At 47.1% G+C, this 20970-nt stretch overlaps 1 pseudogene; it reads right to left on the bottom strand.

Annotated features, from left to right (window-relative positions):
- Nucleotides 1-1128: 1128 nt before the first annotated feature.
- LOC135555024 (KH homology domain-containing protein 4-like) lies at nt 1129-15697 on the bottom strand (annotated as a pseudogene).
- Nucleotides 15698-20970: the final 5273 nt, after the last annotated feature.

The raw sequence follows: 20970 nt of genomic DNA, 5'->3' as shown, positions 1-20970 counted from the left end.
CATGATGAAACCCTGGACTGGACTAGCACAACACTGTTACAGACTAACATGATGAAACCCTGGACTGGACTACCACAACACTGTTACAGACTAACATGATGAAACCCTGGACTGGACTACCACAACACTGTTAGACTAACATGATGAAACCCTGGACTGGACTACCACAACACTGTTACAGACTAACATGATGAAACCCTGGACTGGACTACCACAACACTGTTATAGACTAACATGATGAAACCCTGGACTGGACTACCACAACACTGTTACAGACTAACATGATGAAACCCTGGACTGGACTACCACAACACTGTTACAGACTGATGATGAAACCCTGGACTGGACTACCACAACACTGTTACAGAGTAACATGATGAAACCCTGGACTGGACTACCACAACACTGTTACAGACTGATGATGAAACCCTGGACTGGACTACCACAACACTGTTACAGACTAACATGATGAAACCCTGGACTGGACTACCACAACACTGTTACAGACTAACATGATGAAACCCTGGACTGGACTACCACAACACTGTTACAGACTAACATGATGAAACCCTGGACTGGACTACCACAACACTGTTACAGACTGATGATGAAACCCTGGACTGGACTAGCACAACACTGTTACAGACTGATGATGAAACCCTGGACTGGACTACCACAACACTGTTACAGACTAACATGATGAAACCCTGGACTGGACTACCACAACACTGTTACAGACTAACATGATGAAACCCTGGACTGGACTACCACAACACTGTTACAGACTAACATGATGAAACCCTGGACTGGACTACCACAACACTGTTACAGACTGATGATGAAACCCTGGACTGGACTACCACAACACTGTTACAGACCGATGATGAAACCCTGGACTGGACTACCACAACACTGTTACAGACTAACATGATGAAACCCTGGACTGGACTACCACAACACTGTTACAGACCGATGATGAAACCCTGGACTGGACTAGCACAACACTGTTACAGACTAACATGATGAAACCCTGGACTGGACTACCACAACACTGTTACAGACTAACATGATGAAACCCTGGACTGGACTAGCACAACACTGTTACAGACTAACATGAAACAAGATGAATGTTGTTTCCAAATCCATTTATTAATGTATTCCATGGGAACAGATTAACACCATTTTCCATTATACACAATATAACAGTAATAAATCAGTGAATTTGTGTACTGCAGGCTCGGTCGTAGAGCAGGCTCGGTCGTGGATGGACAACTACATATGCTTTTTCAGATTCAAAATAAAAATGAACCTTTTCAAATGAAAACGGTTTAATAATTATAATAACATAAAGTAGCTTTATTTTTTTTGGGGGGGGGCAGGGCCGTAGCAAATGCGACGCTCTGTCCAATGTCCAGTAGTCGATGATGGTAATAGCAGAGCAAAGCTAGACTTGGGCTGAACACTGCAACCCAGCATCTAAGTGGAATGAGGACACTTTAGGTTGGGGCTGATAGGATTAGTGAAGGGTAGTGGGCGTATGAGTTAAGAGTCTTACTGCTAGGAGTCCTCTCCCTCATCAGAAGAGTCCCCACCGTAGGGTACTAGGCATGAAGGCTTCTCCATTACCTTAGTCTTCTTCACCTCCTGAGGACAATCTGTAGAAAACAAAGACAGACAGCAAGAGACAGAAAGAGAGCAACACAGAGAGAGGGGGACAGAGAGAAAGAGAGAGAGGGGGACAGAGAGAAAGAGAGAGAGGGGGACAGAGAGAAAGAGGGACAGAGAGAAAGAGAGAGAGGGGGACAGAGAGAGAGAGAGAGGGGGACAGAGAGAGAGAGAGAGGGGGACAGAGAGAGAGAGAGGGGGACAGAGAGAGAGAGAGGGAGAGAGGGACAGAGGGAGAGAGGGACAGAGAGAGAGAGAGAGAGGGGGGACAGAGAGAGAGAGAGAGAGAGGGGGACAGAGAGAGAGAGAGAGAGAGGGGGACAGAGAGAGAGAGAGAGAGAGGGGGACAGAGAGAGAGAGAGAGAGAGAGAGGGGGGACAGAGAGAGAGAGAGAGAGAGAGAGAGAGGGGACAGAGAGAGAGAGACAGAGAGAGGGGGGACAGAGAGAGAGAGACAGAGAGAGAGAGAGAGAGAGAGAGGGGGACAGAGAGAGAGAGAGAGAGAGAGAGAGGGGGACAGAGAGAGAGAGAGAGAGAGAGAGAGGGGGACAGAGAGAGAGAGAGAGAGAGAGAGGGGACAGAGAGAGAGAGAGAGAGAGAGAGAGAGACAGAGAGAGAGAGAGAGAGAGGGGGACAGAGAGAGAGAGAGAGGGGGACAGAGAGAGAGAGAGAGGGTGACAGAGAGAGAGAGAGAGGGGGACAGAGAGAGAGAGAGGGGGGGAGAGAGAGAGAGGGGGGACAGAGAGAGAGAGAGAGGGGGACAGAGAGAGGGGGGACAGAGAGAGAGAGAGAGGGGGACAGAGAGAGAGAGAGAGGGGGACAGAGAGAGAGAGGAGGGGGACAGAGAGAGAGAGAGGGGGACAGAGAGAGAGAGAGGGAGAGAGGGACAGAGAGAGAGAGAGGGGACAGAGAGAGGGAGAGAGGGACAGAGAGAGAGAGAGAGGGGACAGAGAGAGAGAGAGGGGGACAGAGAGAGAGAGAGAGAGAGAGAGGGGGACAGAGAGAGAGAGAGAGAGAGAGGGACAGAGAGAGAGAGAGAGAGAGAGAGAGGGGGGACAGAGAGAGAGAGAGAGAGAGAGAGAGGGGGACAGAGAGAGAGAGAGAGAGAGAGAGGGGGACAGAGAGAGAGAGAGAGAGAGGGGGGACAGAGAGAGAGAGAGAGAGAGAGAGAGAGGGGGACAGAGAGAGAGAGAGAGAGAGAGGGGGACAGAGAGAGAGAGAGAGAGAGGGGGACAGAGAGAGAGAGAGAGAGGGGGACAGAGAGAGAGAGAGAGAGAGGGACAGAGAGAGAGAGAGAGGGACAGAGAGAGAGAGAGAGAGAGAGAGAGAGAGGGGACAGAGAGAGAGAGAGAGAGAGAGGGGGGGACAGAGAGAGAGAGAGAGAGGGGGGACAGAGAGAGAGAGAGAGAGGGGGACAGAGAGAGAGAGAGAGGGGACAGAGAGAGAGAGAGGACAGAGAGAGAGAGAGAGGGGGACAGAGAGAGAGAGAGAGAGAGAGAGGGGGACAGAGAGAGAGAGAGAGAGAGGGGACAGAGAGAGAGAGAGAGGGGGACAGAGAGAGAGAGAGAGGGGGACAGAGAGAGAGAGAGAGAGGGGGACAGAGAGAGAGAGATGGGGACAGAGAGAGAGAGAGGGGGACAGAGAGAGAGAGAGAGGGGGACAGAGAGAGAGAGAGGGGGGACAGAGAGAGGGAGAGAGGGGGACAGAGAGAGAGAGAGGGGGACAGAGAGAGACAGAGAGAGAGAGGGGGGACAGAGAGAGAGAGGGGGGGACAGAGAGAGAGAGGGGGGACAGAGAGAGAGAGAGGGGGACAGAGAGAGAGAGAGGGGGACAGAGAGAGAGAGAGGGGGACAGAGAGAGAGAGGGGGACAGAGAGAGAGAGGGGGACAGAGAGGGCAAAAGAGAGGAGCCCAGCCCATGTTTGAGTTGGTTGGATTGATCCACAGCCAGTCAGAGCAGAGGGATCACACAGACACCAGATGAGATAGACCCATGTTAGGTAGCAGCAGGTCCAGGAGACATGTGGAGAGAGAACAAGGGGAAGACAAAAGAACACATACAGGAAGTGACGGTTAGCACGGCTCAGCCAATCACAGAGGAGCTGGAACAGATCGTCTCCATTACTCCACTACTGAGGGGAGAAGACATCTTTGAAAACACCACTCAACTTCATCATGGTCAAAAAGTCTGCCCATTCAGGCATCAAGTACAGTGAAGTGTGTTCCCAGTAAGAAGCGTACCCTGTGATGCAGGGGTGCTGGGTGGTAGACTGGGTGGGACCTCTGGTACTGCTGTCTCCCTGGGTCTCTTGTGTGCCACAGGGCCGAGGGTTCTGGGTGGTAGACTGGGTGGGACCTCTGGTACTGCTGTCTCCCTGGGTCTCTTGTGTGCCACAGGGCCGAGGGTTCTGGGTGGGACCTCTGGTACTGTTGTCTCCCTGGGTCTCTTTCGTGCCACAGGGCCAGGGGCCAGAAACACAGGGAGAGGAGGTGGCATCAACATCCTACAGACAGAGACAAAAGGAACCAGGTGGAGAAACATCAGAGGCTTTATTTAGGGCTGTGTTCAGTAGGAGCAAAATGTACGAAAACAACCCAAATCTGGTCTGAACGTGTAACAAGAAACAATGGTTTTCTTTTATTCCGTTGTGCCCTTTTGAACGTTCAGGGCAAAACAAAACCAGCAACATTGTTAAGAGATTTAGAGCAGGAGATCCATGTCAAAACCTTTCAGCTCCTTGTCCCGACTCTTCCTCTCTCTGAGCTGGAGGTAGAGGAGGAGACTTCTCTCTCACCGGGGCCTCAGGTGAGCTGCTGGCAGGCTGAGGGGGAGAGAGACGGGTAGGACTGTTAGCAGAAGACCACTGAGCACGGTTTGAATTCATTCCTAAAAACAAAAAAAACACTTTCTGCACTTAAAGAGTAACCACTGAGCTAACACATCTGGGTTGGGGACGGCCTTTATTGATTTAGCTTTAGCCAGGTTACTCAGTTGACAAAAGCCCTTCTCTTGAAAATCATCCTCTCGCATATTTCGGCAGTTTTATCTCCGTCTCACCTGAGAGGGCCGCTCAGCCTCAGTCTTTTCCTGAAAGCGTCGTTTAGGACTTCCTGCCCCTGTCTGAGGGGAGCTGGATGACGACAGGTCGGTCTCCGTCTGGTCTGTCTCCGTCGGGTCACTGCACCCAGGGTCCTGAGACACCAAGGTCAAACCCAAACAACAGTTAGTCTAATCCCTGGGTCATCAATACATCTGGTTTGCCCTTAAAATGGTGTACAACTTCATCAATACATCTGGTCAGCCCTTAAAATGGTGTCCCTCATCAATACATCTGGTCAGTCCTTAAAACGGTGTCCCTCATCAATACATCTGGTCAGTCCTTAAAACGGTGTCCCTCATCAATACATCTGGTCAGTCCTTAAAACGGTGTCCCGCATCAATACATCTCGTCAGTCCTTAAAATGGTGTACAACTTCATCAATACATCTGGTCAGTCCTTAAAACGGTGTCCCTCATCAATACATCTGGTCAGTCCTTAAAACGGTGTCCCTCATCAATACATCTGGTCAGTCCTTAAAACGGTGTCCCTCATCAATACATCTGGTCAGTCCTTAAAACGGTGTCCCTCATCAATACACCTGGTCAGTCCTTAAAACGGTGTCCCTCATCAATACACCTGGTCAGTCCTTAAAACGGTGTCCCTCATCAATACATCTGGTCAGTCCTTAAAACGGTGTCCCTCATCAATACATCTCGTCAGTCCTTAAAACGGTGTCCCTCATCAATACATCTGGTCAGTCCTTAAAACGGTGTCCCTCATCAATACATCTCGTCAGTCCTTAAAACGGCGTCCCTCATCAATACATCTCGTCAGTCCTTAAAACGGCGTCCCTAATCAATACATCTGCTCAGCCCTTAAAACGGCGTCCCTCATCAATACATCTGGTCAGTCCTTAAAACGGCGTCCCTCATCAATACATCTGGTCAGTCCTTAAAATGGTGTCCCTCATCAATACATCTGGTCAGTCCTTAAAATGGTGTCCCTCATCAATACATCTGGTCAGTCCTTAAAACGGTGTCCCTCATCAATACATCTGGTCAGTCCTTAAAACGGTGTCCCTCATCAATACATCTGGTCAGTCCTTAAAACGGTGTCCCTCATCAATACATCTGGTCAGTCCTTAAAATGGTGTACAACTGAATCTCCTGGCTGCTATTAACTAATGAAACTGATAGATATTTTCTAAACTGAAGTCCTGACTTCAATTTTCAGTTGAGAAACCTTTTTGTTGTTGCTTTCTTATGAGTGTCACGGTGTTGTCTGTCCTAAACAACTGATCCCTGTCCTGAATCCTATTTGGACAATCCACCCATGTTCCTATCAATACATACCTGTACCGGTTTCCTAGCCACTACGAACTATTAGGCCGGGTTACCGGTTTCCTAGCCACTACGAACTACTTGGCCGAGGTACCGGTTTCCTAGCCACTACGAACTACTAGGCCGAGGTATGGTTTCCTAGCGACTACGAACTTACTTGGCCGAGGTACCGGTTTCCTAGCCACTACGAACTACTAGGCCGAGGTACCGGTTTCCTAGCGACTACGAACTACTAGGCCGAGGTATGGTTTCCTAGCCACTACGAACTACTAGGCCGAGGTACCAGTTTCCTAGCCACTACGAACTACTAGGCCGAGTTACCGGTTTCCTAGCCACTACGAACTACTAGGCCGAGTTACCGGTTTCCTAGCCACTACGAACTACTTGGCCGAGGTACCGGTTTCCTAGCCACTACGAACTACTAGGCCGAGGTACCGGTTTCCTAGCGACTACGAACTACTAGGCCGAGGTATGGTTTCCTAGCCACTACGAACTACTAGGCCGAGGTATGGTTTCCTAGCGACTACATACCTGTAATAGGCCGAGGTACCGGTTTCCTAGCCACTACGAACTTACTTGGCCGAGGTACGGGTTTCCTAGCCACTACGAACTACTAGGCCGAGGTATGGTTTCCTAGCGACTACGAACTTACTTGGCCGAGGTACCGGTTTCCTAGCCACTACGAACTACTAGGCCGAGGTACCGGTTTCCTAGCGACTACGAACTACTAGGCCGAGGTATGGTTTCCTAGCCACTACGAACTACTAGGCCGAGTTACCGGTTTCCTAGCCACTACGAACTACTAGGCCGAGGTACCGGTTTCCTAGCCACTACGAACTACTTGGCCGAGGTACCGGTTTCCTAGCCACTACGAACTTACTTGGCCGAGGTACGGGTTTCCTAGCCACTACGAACTACTTGGCCGAGGTACCGGTTTCCTAGCCACTACGAACTACTTGGCCGAGGTACCGGTTTCCTAGCCACTACGAACTTACTTGGCCGAGGTACGGGTTTCCTAGCCACTACGAACTACTAGGCCGAGGTATGGTTTCCTAGCGACTACGTACCTGTAATAGGCCGAGGTACCGGTTTCCTAGCCACTACGTACCTGTAATAGGCCGAGGTATGGTTTCCTAGCGACTACGTACCTGTAATAGGCCGAGGTACCGGTTTCCTAGCCACTACGTACCTGTAATAGGCCGAGGTACCGGTTTCCTAGCCACTACATACCTGTAATAGGCCGAGGTACCGGTTTCCTAGCCACTACATACCTGTAATAGGCCGAGGTACCGGTTTCCTAGCCACTACATACCTGTAATAGGCCGAGGTACCGGTTTCCTAGCCACTACATACCTGTAATAGGCCGAGGTACCGGTTTCCTAGCCACTACATACCTGTAATAGGCCGAGGTACCGGTTTCCTAGCCACTACATACCTGTAATAGGCCGAGGTACCGGTTTCTGTACTACGTACCTGTACTAGGCCGAGGTACCGGTTTCCTAGCCACTACATACCTGTAATAGGCCGAGGTACCGGTTTCCTAGCGACTACGTACCTGTAATAGGCCGAGGTACCGGTTTCCTAGCAACTACGTACCTGTAATAGGCCGAGGTATGGTTTCCTAGCCACTACGTACCTGTAATAGGTCGAGGTATGGTTTCCTAGCCACTACGTACCTGTAATAGGTCGAGGTATGGTTTCCTAGCCACTACGTACCTGTAATAGGCCGAGGTATGGTTTCCTAGCCACTACGTACCTGTAATAGGTCGAGGTATGGTTTCCTAGCCACTACGTACCTGTAATAGGCCGAGGTACCGGTTTCCTAGCCACTACGTACCTGTAATAGGCCGAGGTACCGGTTTCCTAGCGACTACGTACCTGTAATAGGTTGAGGTATGGTTTCCTAGCCACTACATACCTGTAATAGGCCGAGGTACTGGTTTCCTAGCGACTACGTACCTGTAATAGGTATGGGTGTGTCTTCCTGGGACAGACAGGATACTGAACCATAGCCTGAGAAGATGGAGGGTTTGTCGACAGGTTAGATTGACTGGGCTGACCACTAGCAGCACTAGTCCAATAGCCAGAGGGTCCTGGCGGTGTGGGGTAGCTGGTAGAGGCAGCATAGCCCCCAGACAGCCCGTTACACCCTGGGTAACCACTGCTGTACCAGCCCTGGCTAGAGTAAGAGCTATTAGCTGGGTATCCATCAGCTGGGTATGCTGAAAGGGAAGTATAGGAGATCAGGGTTAATGGATGTGATTGGAAGAGATCGTCATTCACAGACAGGGTTGTTGTCTGTCTGACTGTTCTGTTTGTTGTTGTTGTGCCACTAGAGACGGAAAGAGATTCATTTACCACAGTAGCTAGTTGTGTCCGTGGTTTAAGCAAACATAGGAAGTGATTTACGGGAACGGAAACATTCTGGTCATTCTATAATATTCAAGTAATTTGAGTAGGACATTGAGTTTCCCTGTCCACGTAACCCGGCTGGTTATTTCACCTGATCAGGTAAACTCCCGGGCCCGTCTGGTTATTTCACCTGAGCAGGTAAACTCCCGGGCCCGTCTGGTTATTTCACCTGAGCAGGTAAACTCCCGGGCCCGTCTGGTTATTTCACCTGAGCAGGTAAACTCCCGGGCCCGTCTGGTTATTTCACCTGAGCAGGTAAACTCCCGGGCCCGTCTGGTTATTTCACCTGAGCAGGTAAACTCCCGGGCCCGTCTGGTTATTTCACCTGAGCAGGTAAACTCCCGGGCCCGTCTGGTTATTTCACCTGAGCAGGTAAACTCCCGGGCCCGTCTGGTTATTTCACCTGATCAGGTAAACTCCCGGGCCCGTCTGGTTATTTCACCTGATCAGGTAAACTCCCGGGCCCGTCTGGTTATTTCACCTGAGCAGGTAAACTCCCGGGCCCGTCTGGTTATTTCACCTGAGCAGGTAAACTCCCGGGCCCGTCTGGTTATTTCCCCTGAGCAGGTAAACTCCCGGGCCCGTCTGGTTATTTCCCCTGAGCAGGTAAACTCCCGGGCCCGTCTGGTTATTTCCCCTGAGCAGGTAAACTCCCGGGCCCGTCTGGTTATTTCACCTGATCAGGTAAACTCCCGGGCCCGTCTGGTTATTTCACCTGAGCAGGTAAACTCCCGGGCCCGTCTGGTTATTTCACCTGATCAGGTAAACTCCCGGGCCCGTCTGGTTATTTCACCTGATCAGGTAAACTCCCGGGCCCGTCTGGTTATTTCACCTGATCAGGTAAACTCCCGGGCCCGTCTGGTTATTTCACCTGATCAGGTAAACTCCCGGGCCCGTCTGGTTATTTCACCTGATCAGGTAAACTCCCGGGCCCGTCTGGTTATTTCACCTGAGCAGGTAAACTCCCGGGCCCGTCTGGTTATTTCACCTGAGCAGGTAAACTCCCGGGCCCGTCTGGTTATTTCACCTGATCAGGTAAACTCCCGGGCCCGTCTGGTTATTTCACCTGATCAGGTAAACTCCCGGGCCCGTCTGGTTATTTCACCTGATCAGGTAAATTCCCGGGCCCATATTCATAAAATGTCTTGGAGTAAGAATGCTGATCTAGGATCAGGGTCCCTCCCCTTGTCCATTCAAATCCCAAACTGATCCTAGATCAGCGCTCAGTACTCAGAGGCTCTTTATGAAAACAGACCCTGGTTCTATGACTGTGGTATTTTAGTTACTGCGTGTTAGTTCTGGGGTGAGAGAGACAGAGAGACAGAGACAGAGAGAGAGAGAGAGAGAGAGAGAGAGAGAGAGAGGAGAGCGGAGACTTACGTTGGGTGGAGCCGGTGGCTGTGTAGATGGACACCATGCGGCTATGTTCAGCTCTCACCTGGACGACAGACACACAGGGAACAGGACGACAACACTGAACTCTTTACAAAAGGGAAGTGAATAATGTTTATTTAGAGAGTAAGCAGGAGGAAGAAATCCTGTGAAATAAGTCTCAGACAAGCAAGTATATCGATAACTTTTAATCCCACAACATGCATGGTTTAAAAAAAGAGAGCATGGTAGAGAATTCAACGGTGAAGTCTGTACTGGTTCAGGTATGTGAGTAGATGCAGAGCACCGTAGACTAATGTCTGTAGGTCAGGTGGTTCACTCTACTGTTTCCTATAGGAGGTGGGTATCAGTGACAACTACACACTTCAATAGTTTCACCTTCTTTTAACCTCCACCGTGGGGTGTGTTCATTAGGGCACGCAAACCGGAAACTTTTTTCCAACAGAAAACAAAACGAGTCCCGGTTGCCCCTCCTCGTTTCAGTCGGTTTTCTTCTGTTCGGTGGCTAATGAACACGACCCAGTTTAAATATTTGTATTTTACCTTTATTTAACCAGGCAAGTCAGTTAAGAACACATTCTTATTTTCAATGACGGCCTAGGAACGGTGGGTTAACTGCCTGTTCAGGGGCAGAACGACAGATTTGTACCTTGTCAGCTCAGGGATTTGAACTTGTAACGTTCCGGTTACTAGTCCAACGCTCTAACCACTAGGCTACCCTGCCGCCCCTCCACTCTAACCACTAGGCTACCCTGCCGCCCCTCCACTCTAACCACTAGGCTACCCTGCCTCCCCTCCGCTCTAACCACTAGGCTACCCTGCCGCCCCTCCACTCTAACCACTAGGCTACCCTGCCACCCCGTGATCATGTACATTGGAGTCATTTAGCATACGCTCCCATCTACACTGTCAGCGTATCAAATCAGATGGTATTGGTCACATACACACGGTTAGCAGATGGTATTGGTCACATACACACGGTTAGCAGATGGTATTGGTCACATACACACGGTTAGCAGATGGCATTGGTCACATACACACGGTTAGCAGATGGCATTGGTCACATACACACGGTTAGCAGATGGCATTGGTCACATACACATGGTTAGCAGATGGTATTGGTCACATACACATGGTTAGCAGATGGTATTGGTCACATACACACGGTTACCAGATGGTATTGGTCACATACACACGGTTAGCAGATGCTATTGGTCACATACACACGGTTAGCAGATGCTATTGGTCACATACACACGGTTAGCAGATGGTATTGGTCACATACACACGGTTAGCAGATGTTAATGCGAGTGTAGCGAAATGCTTGTGCTTCTAGTTCCGACAATGCAGTAATAACCAACAAGTAATATGGGTGGAAACACTGTATGGACTTACAGTTTCCAACAGGCTCTCTGTGAGTTTCTTGGCAGCTTCCAGCCCCGTGGAGTAGGGATGGCTACAAGAAAAGACAACAGTGTTGAAATGGGAAGAAACCAACAACAACAACCCACCACCACCACCACCTCAGCAGGGAACAACTACAAGAGGAAATAAACTATTTCAGATGCTACGAGATGAACATATGGTTCACCAAACATCTAGGAGAGAGCAGCAGGACTGGTAGCTCGCCAACGTGTGGTGAGCAGTCTTCTGAATGCGGACGAGTGAGTTGTAGAGAATTCAACGGTGAAGTCTGTACTGGTTCAGGTATGTGAGTAGATGCAGAGCACCGTAGACTTATGTCTGTAGGTCAGGTGGTTCACTCTACTGTTTCCTATAGGAGGTGGGTATCAGTGACAACTACACACTTCAATAGTTTCACCTTCTTTTAACCTCCAAATAGTTCACATGGCTTTTGTACTCATCACAGGTTGGTGTATATTGATGAGTCCACCCCCCTCTTCAATGAAAATTCTTCTAATATCAGGGTCTGTTGAGCCCTTATAGGCCGAATTCAGGCTCTGTTGAGCCCTTATAGGCTGAATAAGGATCTGTTGAGCCCTTATAGGCTCGAGAAATAAAGGTGTTTGACCCGGAAGTAAACTGTTACCTGATGTAGACGTAGAGTGGTTCGAAGGACTCCCGTCGTGAGGCCTGCTCTATGTACCCCGAGCCTTTCCCCCTGAGGAACACTCTGGCTCCCGTCTCTGTCTGGATGTGTCCCAGGTACATCCCTGCAGGACCCTCCACCTTCTCGTTCACATTGAACGAGGGCAGGGACTGGTCCAGACCCACAAAAATCTTGACGTGCACAAAACTCTTGACGGGGAGAGATGACAGTTACATTTGGATAATCCTGGGTCAGGTCAACACATAGTTCAACCACCACATTACAAACATACTCCATCTTATGGACAACAGGAAGCAGTAGAGTAGGGAGCTGGTCAATGTCTGAACTGCTAATCTTTTAATCCAACTAAATGACTAGCTAGAGAACAGTGTGAGCAGCAGCAGTAACCGTGGTGTGTCTGTAGACCAGGGTGGTTCTCTCTGCTGTGTTACTCTAGGAGGTGGGTATCAGTGAAGGTCACATGGTCTCAACTGGCCTCACCTTCATTACCTCCAGCTATGGGAGATGGGCCAGATTGCAAACTGAAAAACACATTTCCCTGCTGCAAAATTGTGAAAACCCAAAGTTCCTGTGTTTTTAGAATTCCCAGTTAGAGGATTCCCAGAGTTGGGAGGGAATAAGGAGGGAGGGAATCGTCCAAGCAGGATTTCTTAAAAACCTTTCAGGGGAAAATTCTGTGAGGACCAGGGACCCCTGTATCTACCCCTTGGTGTGGCGCGGCGGGCCGGTGTCCATGTGGCACAGGGGGTTGACACTAGGCATCCTGGGTAGGTGTGGATGTGGGGCAGCCATGGGGCGAGGGGCTGGGGGTAGAGAGGCAGGGGGGGTATGACGGGTCTCAGCTGGGATCCTAACGCTGCAGCTGTCCTCAACACATCCTCAGAGATGATCTCCTTTATCCTCAGCACTGCCTCTGTAAAACAACACAGGAAATAGAGAGACAAGGGGGTCTATGGGGGATAATAGAGAGAAAGACAACAGCCAGTCAACCACATCAACCCATGGTCATCCTCTGAGATGTGTGGTCTTCACTAGGTTGTGTAATTGACAGGATCCCGAGGACAATAAAGTATCTAATGCAACTGTAGACGGGAGGGTGATAGAAAGTCTACTTACTGTTGACCTCCTCTTGGCTCTTCCCCTGGACATGTAAATACAAGGGCCTTTCTCTAAATAAGAAGAGTCCGTTAGAAATCCACGTGGTCCGAGTCACCTACAGATACACACAGTAACACCAACTGCATACATACACTCCCTTTCCATGGGACTTCTCTGCACTGGTCATGTAGTGGCCCCTGGTTGAGACGACTGCACCACTGAACTGACGAATCTGAAACAACAACAAAAAGAGAGAAACTTTTCAGTATTAGTTGGGGCCACGAATACATAAAAATGTACGTAGACACGTCTTCTAAATAGAATATATTAGATATGTATTATACAGAAAGGGTTGTGATTTAGGCCGCGTGACGGGATCCACCCCCTTCTCATTCCTATAGGAGGAAAGGTCCAAGGTCCGTCCCAGAGGCATTTTAAGAAGGAGCCAAGTGGAACGATGCTGGAGAAGAATCAAGGAGAGATGAAAACTCAGGTCTCCCCACTTTTTTTTTTTTTTTTTTTTACCTCTTCCTGTGTTTTCCCTTTGGTGAGCAGGTTTCTGCTGTTGATGGGCACATCGTTGATATCCACCTCTGTCACCACAGTCTCGTCTCCACTAGTGGCAGCCGACATACACAGAGGGATCTGTGGGCGACACGTTTCATATGAGTCCGCATACAAACACTAAATAACTAATGTAATTTTAGTCATACAATAGCATGCAGTTAGGTCACTGTTTAACCCCCGGGAAGCCAACCGGGGTTCAGGCTTTAGATCCTACTAAAGCACCTATTTGGTTGAATCAGGTTTGTTAGTACTGAGCTGGAACAAAAGCCAGGGACTCACAGTGTGCAGAAGGACTAACTGAGTTAGAGACACTGCCTAGAGTGTTGTGAGCAGCAGCAGTAACCGTGGTGTGTCTGTAGACCAGGGTGGTTCTCTCTGCCGTGTTACTCTAGGAGGTGGGTATCAGTGAAGGTCACATGGTCTCAACTGGCCTCACCTTCATTACCTCCAGCTATGGGACATGGCTACATTACATTATGTGGTTGAAAACAATGACAATCCATCACTCTCACTGTTCTCAGAGACAAGTTGCACCACCAAAGGAAACCATTCTAGTCTGTGGCTTGAGCCTCTTATGACTGGACAGGTGACCCTTAGAACTGGATTAAATGCATGCAACAGTGATTCCTCAGGACCATGAGAGAGTAAGAGAAAGTTAGATGAACCCTTTCACTCTCACCTTGCCAGGTAGTGGTGGAGGAACCATCAGTTTCCCCTTGGCCATCAGCATTGCGTTGATCTTAGCAGCCATTGCAGCAGCCATCTCCACGCCTCCTCCCTGTGCTGCTGGCATGTCCCCCTGCAATGTCTGGGGCACCATGGGGCCAGCTACAGGGTGCTGGGCTGATTGAGGGGTCGTAGTGGCCGACGCGCAGGTCTGGGCAGAGGAAGCGAAGCCTTGCATGACGTCTACCCTCGTTTTGGGCTGAGCAGGCTGATCCCATCTGCTGCTATTGGTTAGGCACCTGGATCCAATATGATTGAGAGAAATTAGACAATTCAACATAAAGTCACCTGAAACAATAACTAATCTGGGACGCGCTCCATATTGAAATTAGATATCTTATCCAACAGTTTGGGGCTATGTCATAAGGTGAATTCACCAATTTGTAAGTCGCTCTGGATAAGAGCGTCTGCCAAATGACTTAAATGTAAATGTCTAATTTGCCCGGTTGCCTATCATTTCATCTTAACTAAATATAATTTTGTAGGGCAGGGTTTGAGGGCTAGCTTGTGTTTGCAAGCTAGTTAGCGTAACACTAGTCGCGAATGCGATGCCTGCCAACATCAGTGTTCGTAGAGTTAGTAGGCCTCGGCATTCTCTTGAAAACTGTTCTGGCCTGTTCCTCTACAAATAATTGATCTTGGAGGGTAGTATCAGCAGGTAACCACAACTTTAGAGAGACCGCTTTCTTGACCCTCCACTAAATAGCGATATGTTATGTCTAGTTAAACGACGTTAGACAATTAAACTTAGCCAGAAACCGGTGTTGCTAACTAACGTTAGCTCAATTAGCATACCGTTTTCTAGCAACGTTCGCTCGGATCAACTTTACTGCTATAGTAAAAAAAACAAGAATCTACGACTGTGGCTTGGTCATCAATTTCGGATAAACCTTTACGAAATATTCTAGTTATAACGAATTGTACTTTCATACAGTGGAATAAAAACGTTATCTGTAAAACCAGCAACCTCCGCTAACGTTACTGTACTAAGGTAGGTAGCTAACATTTTAGCACGAAGCTAAAAAATAAAAATAAAAAAGACGTGTTCTTGCGTCCGTAACTTATTCAAAATATTATTTTTTAAGTGTAACTTACGGTGTCTGTCCAGTCATCCCAGACGACATAGCTAGTACAGTTCAATATCCAGAGCAATGTGTGTCCTAACTAGCAACTCTACTCAGCCCTGGACACGTCCTCATTCCTCAGGACTCCGGTCCGATCGTAAAGGCCGCCGACGGTGTCGTACAGGGCAGTCTGGATTCCCGTTCCGCTCGTAATAAAAGCACCCAGGGAACTTCACACTGTCGTCAACTGCATAACACCAGAGAAAAGTCAAAGAAAAACGGACAAATATTTCTTCTTCGTGTGGCTTTTCGGACAGACAGACTAGACGCTATGTTGCGTGTTGCTGCCTTTCACCGTTTGGAAAGTGCATTGCACATTTGTTCATTTTATTTATAAAAAAATATAGTTGTTGCAAAAGTATTTACCCTGGTTGTTTAAACAAGCCTAAATTAATTTAGAATTACAATGTGGCTTAACAAATCACATAATACATTCTATGGACATGATTTCTGAATGACAACCCCTTCCTCTGTCCCCCATATGTTCAACATCTGTAAGGCACCTCAGTGAAGTATTGAATTTCAAGCACAGATTAAACTACGAAGACCAGGGAGCTTATCGAAAGCGTCATAAAGAAGGGCAGTGATTGGTAGATGTGTAACAATAACAAATCAGACATTGAATATATCTTTAAGCATGGTCAAGTTAATCTGTGGATGATTTATTAAACCACCCAGACAAATCAAAAAATGCAGTCGTCCTTCTGAACTGAGCAGGACAGGAAGGAAAAATAAATTAAAAATTAATTTTTAAAACAGCTACAGAGAAGATGGGAGAAAACGGAGGCAGGATCAACAACATGGTAGTGACTCCACAATAATGACCTAAATGACAGTTTTTTATTTTACCTTTATTTAACCAGGCAAGTCAGTTAAGACCACACATTCTTATTTTCAATGACAGCCTGGGAACAATGGGTTAACTGCCTGTTCAGGGGCAGAATGACAGATTTGTACCTTTGTACCTTGTCAGCTCAGGGGTTTGAACTCGCAACCTTCCGGTTTCTAGTCCAACGCTCTAACCACTAGGCTACACTGCCACCCCAGAGAAAAGAGTGAAAAGAATAATAATACAAATAATCCTAGTCTTCCAAAAGGTGTATCTGTATGCAACAAGACACTAAAGTAATACTGCAAAAAAAAACACAGCAAAGGAATACACTTTTTGGCCTAAATGCAAAAATGCAAAGCCTTACGTTTTGGGGAGAATTCAACGCAATACATGACTGAGTAACTGCCTTTTTATTCTCAAGCATGGTGGTGGCTGCATCATGTTATGGGTATGCTTTACATCGGAAAAGACTGGGGAGTTTTTCAGGACGAAAAGAAACGGGACGGAGCTAAACACAGGCAAAATCCCAGAGGAAAACCTGCTTTAGTCTGCGTTACACTTGATACTGGGAGAGGATTTCACCTTTCAGCAGGCCAATTACCTACAATACAAGTTGCTTATCAAGAATACAGAATGTTCTTGAGTGGCCAAGTTACAGTTTTGAATTAAATATGCTTGAAATATTTGGGCAAGTTTGGAAAATTCCTCTCTAGCCATGATCCCTAACACCTTGACAAAGTTTGAAGAATTTTGAAAGAATAATGGGCAAATATTGCACAATACAGGTGTGCAAAGCTCTTATGAGACTTACCCAAGAAGACTCACAGCTGTAATCACTGCCAGAGGTGTTTCTAACATGCATTGACTCAGGAGGTGAATATTTATCTAATCAAGTTATATTAGTGTTTTAAGTTTGTTCATCTTCAATTATTTTTTAGAATTTTTCTTCCACTTTGACATTACAGAGTATTTTGTGTAGATCGTTGACAATTATTATTTTTGAATCCCACTTTGTAAAACATATACATTTTTTGAAAGAAATCCAAGGGGTTGTTGACTTTCTATAGGCCCTGTATTTGCATTGTAAACATACTGCTTCCCAATGGAGGTCCATTGTAGGACACGTTTCGTTACTCTAGACAAATCCTATGGGACACCACAGACACCCTGGTTCGATTCCAGGCTGAATCACAGCCGGCCGTGATTGGGAGTCACGTAGGGCGGCGCAACAATTTGCCCAGCGCAGGCCGTCATTGTAAATAAGAATTGGTTGTTAACTGACTTGCCTCGTTAAATAAAGGTAAAACGAAAATAAATATAAAGTATCTGGATAAGGATACATGAGGTTGAGGCTGGCATTAGCATAGTACACTGAACAGAAATGTAAGCGCTACATGGAAATCAGTCAATTTAATTACATTCATTAGGCCCTAATCTATACCCTACATTATTCATCTCATATGTATACGTATATACTGTACTGTATCATCTACTGCATCCTTATGTAATACATGTATCACTAGCCACTTTAACTATGCTACTTTGTTTACATACTCATCTCATATGTATATACTGTACTCGATACCATCTACTGTATCTTGCCTATGCTGCTCTGCACCATCACTCATTCATATCTTTATGTACATATTCTTTATCCCCTTACACTGTGTATAAGAAATTAGTTTTGGAATTGTTAGTTAGATTACTTGTTGGTTATTACTGCATTGTCGGAACTGGAAGCACAAGCATTTCGCTACACTCGCATTAACATCTGCTAACCATGTGTATGTGACAAATAACATTTGATTTGATTTATGGATTTCACATGACTGGGAATACAAATAGCATCTGTTGGTCACAGATAAGGTAGGGGGCGTGGATTAGGAAACCAGTCAGTATCTGGTGTGACCACCATTTGCCTCATACAGTACGACCCATCTCATTCGCATAGAGTTGATCAGGCTGTTGTCCCAGTCCTCTCTATATATATATTTGTACTTTTTATCCCTTTTTCTCCCCAATTTTGTGATATCCAATTGTTAGTTACAGTCTTCTCCCATCGCTGCAACTCCAGTATGGACTCGGGAGAGGTGAAGGTCAAGCGCTATGAGTCCTCCGAAACACAACCCTGCCAAGCCACACTGCTTCCTGGCACAATGCCCGTTTAACCCGGAAGCCAGCTGCAGCAATGTTTCGGAGGAAACACCGTACAACTGGCGACCTTGTCAGCATGCATGCGCCTGGCCTGCCTGCCTGTGCGAAGTTGCTGAATATTGGCGGGAACTGGAACACTGTCGTACACGTCAATCCAGAGCATCCCAAACATGCTCAATGGCTGACATGTCTGGTGAGTATGCAGGCCATGGAAGAACGCAGGTCATTTTCATTTTCCAGGAATTGTGTACAGTTCCTTGTGAATGGAGTCATGCATTATCATGCTGAAACATGAGGTGATGGCGGCAGAAGAATGGCACGACAATGGGTTTCAGGATCTCGTCACGGTATCTCTGTGTCATACACAATCTCTGTCATCTGCCCGGTACAGTTGAAACCAGGATTCATCCAGAGAAGAGCACACTTCTCCAGCATGCCAGTGGCCATAAAAGGTGAGCATTTACCCACTGAAGTCGGTTACGATGCTGAACTGCAGTCAGGTCAAGACCCTGGTGAGGACGACGAGCACACAAGATGAGCTTCCCTGAGACGGTTTCTGACAGTTTGTGCAGAAAATCTTTGGTTGTGCAAACCCACAGTTTCATCAGCTGGCAAAGGTGGCTGGTCTCAGACGACCCCGCAGGTGAAGAAGACGGATGTGGAGGTCCTGGGTTGGCATGGTTACACGTGGTCTGTGGCTGTAAGGCCGGTTGGACGTACTGCCAAATGATCTGAAACGACTTGTGGTTGAGAAATTAACATTTAATTATCTGGCAACAGCTCTGGTGGACATTCCTGCAGTCAGAATGCCAATTGCACGCTCCCTCAAAACTTGAGATATCTATGGCATTGTGTTGTGTGACAAAACTGCACATTTTAGAGTGGCCTTTTATTGTCCCCCAGCACAAGGTGCACCTGTGTAATGATCATGCTGTTTAATCATCTTCTTGATATGTCACATCTGTCAGGTTTATGGATTATCTTGGCAAAGGAGAAATGCTCACTAACAGGGATGTAAACAAATTTGTGGACAACATTTGAGAGAAATACGCTTTTTTGTGCGTATGGAACATTTCAGTGATCTTTTATTTCAGCTCATGTAACATGGGACACTTTTACATGTTGCGTTTATATTTTTGTTCGGTGTATATATCATATCAAGTATCTTGTAGAAGGATATATAAGGTTGAGGCTGGTGGTATGTTTACTGAACTTATCAAGTATCTGGAGGCCTAAAAAAGGGGAATAGGCCCAGCTGGTTTTACAGGCTTCTTATTTGATTTGTACAGAACAGTGTCTATTTGAAATGTCAGATATCTTGTTTTTCTTTTCTACCATCATTCTGCAGTTCCTCTTTTCTCTCTCAGGGCTGAGCCTCTTGTCAAGACCTCTCCTGTTGCTGATCATTGGGTGTTTTGATTTGAAATGAGGACGTGGTGAATACCCTGAAGGGTTGTGATGAATCCTTACTCATTGACGTCTACGGGTGACTATGTTAAAACGTGGCTTCAGTGGGAGTTACAGGATTCACCTCTGAAGGAGTAGTCATTAAATAGAGAATAGAAAACAAAGTGATTATCTGGCTCAGGCCACAGTGTACTGTGCATTAGTTTGGACTGCTAGAATTAGCGTTTATGGTTAGCGGAAGGGTTAGCTAACATGCTAAGTAGCTGACAAGTAGTAAGTAGTTGTAAAGTTGCTAATTAGCTGAAATGCTCAAGTTGTCCGTGATTTGATTAGAACACGGAACCGGTGATGTTACTAGACGTTCTCGTTATACACCACCCCATCCTCCCAGACCAATTTCCTTCCTTTTGTCTTAAGTAACCTTCTGTCTTATGTAACCAATTATAACATGTCATACTCATTTGTGTTAACTATGTTACGTCTAGTCTATGAGGCCAGGCTGAAAGGCTGGACTAAACTCAGAAGAGAGAACTGGGTTGGGTTGGTAGTGAGAGTTAGCATACAGTAGAGTAGACATACATGACACAATATAAATGATATCAACTATAGAAACTGACACACTGTGTACTGTATACTCCAGTAGTAGACAGAGAGACAGAGAGAGAGATAGAGAGATAGAGTCCAGCAGTAGATAGAGAGATAGAGGGAAGAGAGAGAGAGACAGAGATAGATGGAGAGAGAGAGAGAGAGAGAGAGAGAGATAGATGGAGAGAAAGGGAGAGCTAGAGCTAGAGGGGGAGCCAGATTGCGAGAGAGACAGAGAGAGAGCTAGACAGAGATAGACAGAGAGAGATTGTGAGTGCTGACCAGAGATAGAGGAGGAGAGAGAGATTGTGAGTGCTGACCAGTAAATTGTCTCGTTACTGAAAACATGGTGCAACAGAAGTCATTGTTATTATTTTATTCTCCATTGAATCATTTCTAATTTGTTTCATTTTTTTTTCTCCCCTCGGTGCCTTCAGACCAGATGTAGTAGCGAACCAGAAAGAACAAACTCATTCCCTGATTGAGTGTTTAATTCAACCTGAAACAGTTATCGAGTTACTCATCGATCACTAATAATAAAACACATCATCAACAACC

This window comes from Oncorhynchus masou, chromosome 2, assembly GCF_036934945.1.
Source record: "Oncorhynchus masou masou isolate Uvic2021 chromosome 2, UVic_Omas_1.1, whole genome shotgun sequence".
NCBI classification, from domain to species: domain Eukaryota; kingdom Metazoa; phylum Chordata; class Actinopteri; order Salmoniformes; family Salmonidae; genus Oncorhynchus; species Oncorhynchus masou.
Note: the sequence above shows the minus strand (reverse complement) of the source record. Positions and strands in the feature narration are given on the sequence as shown.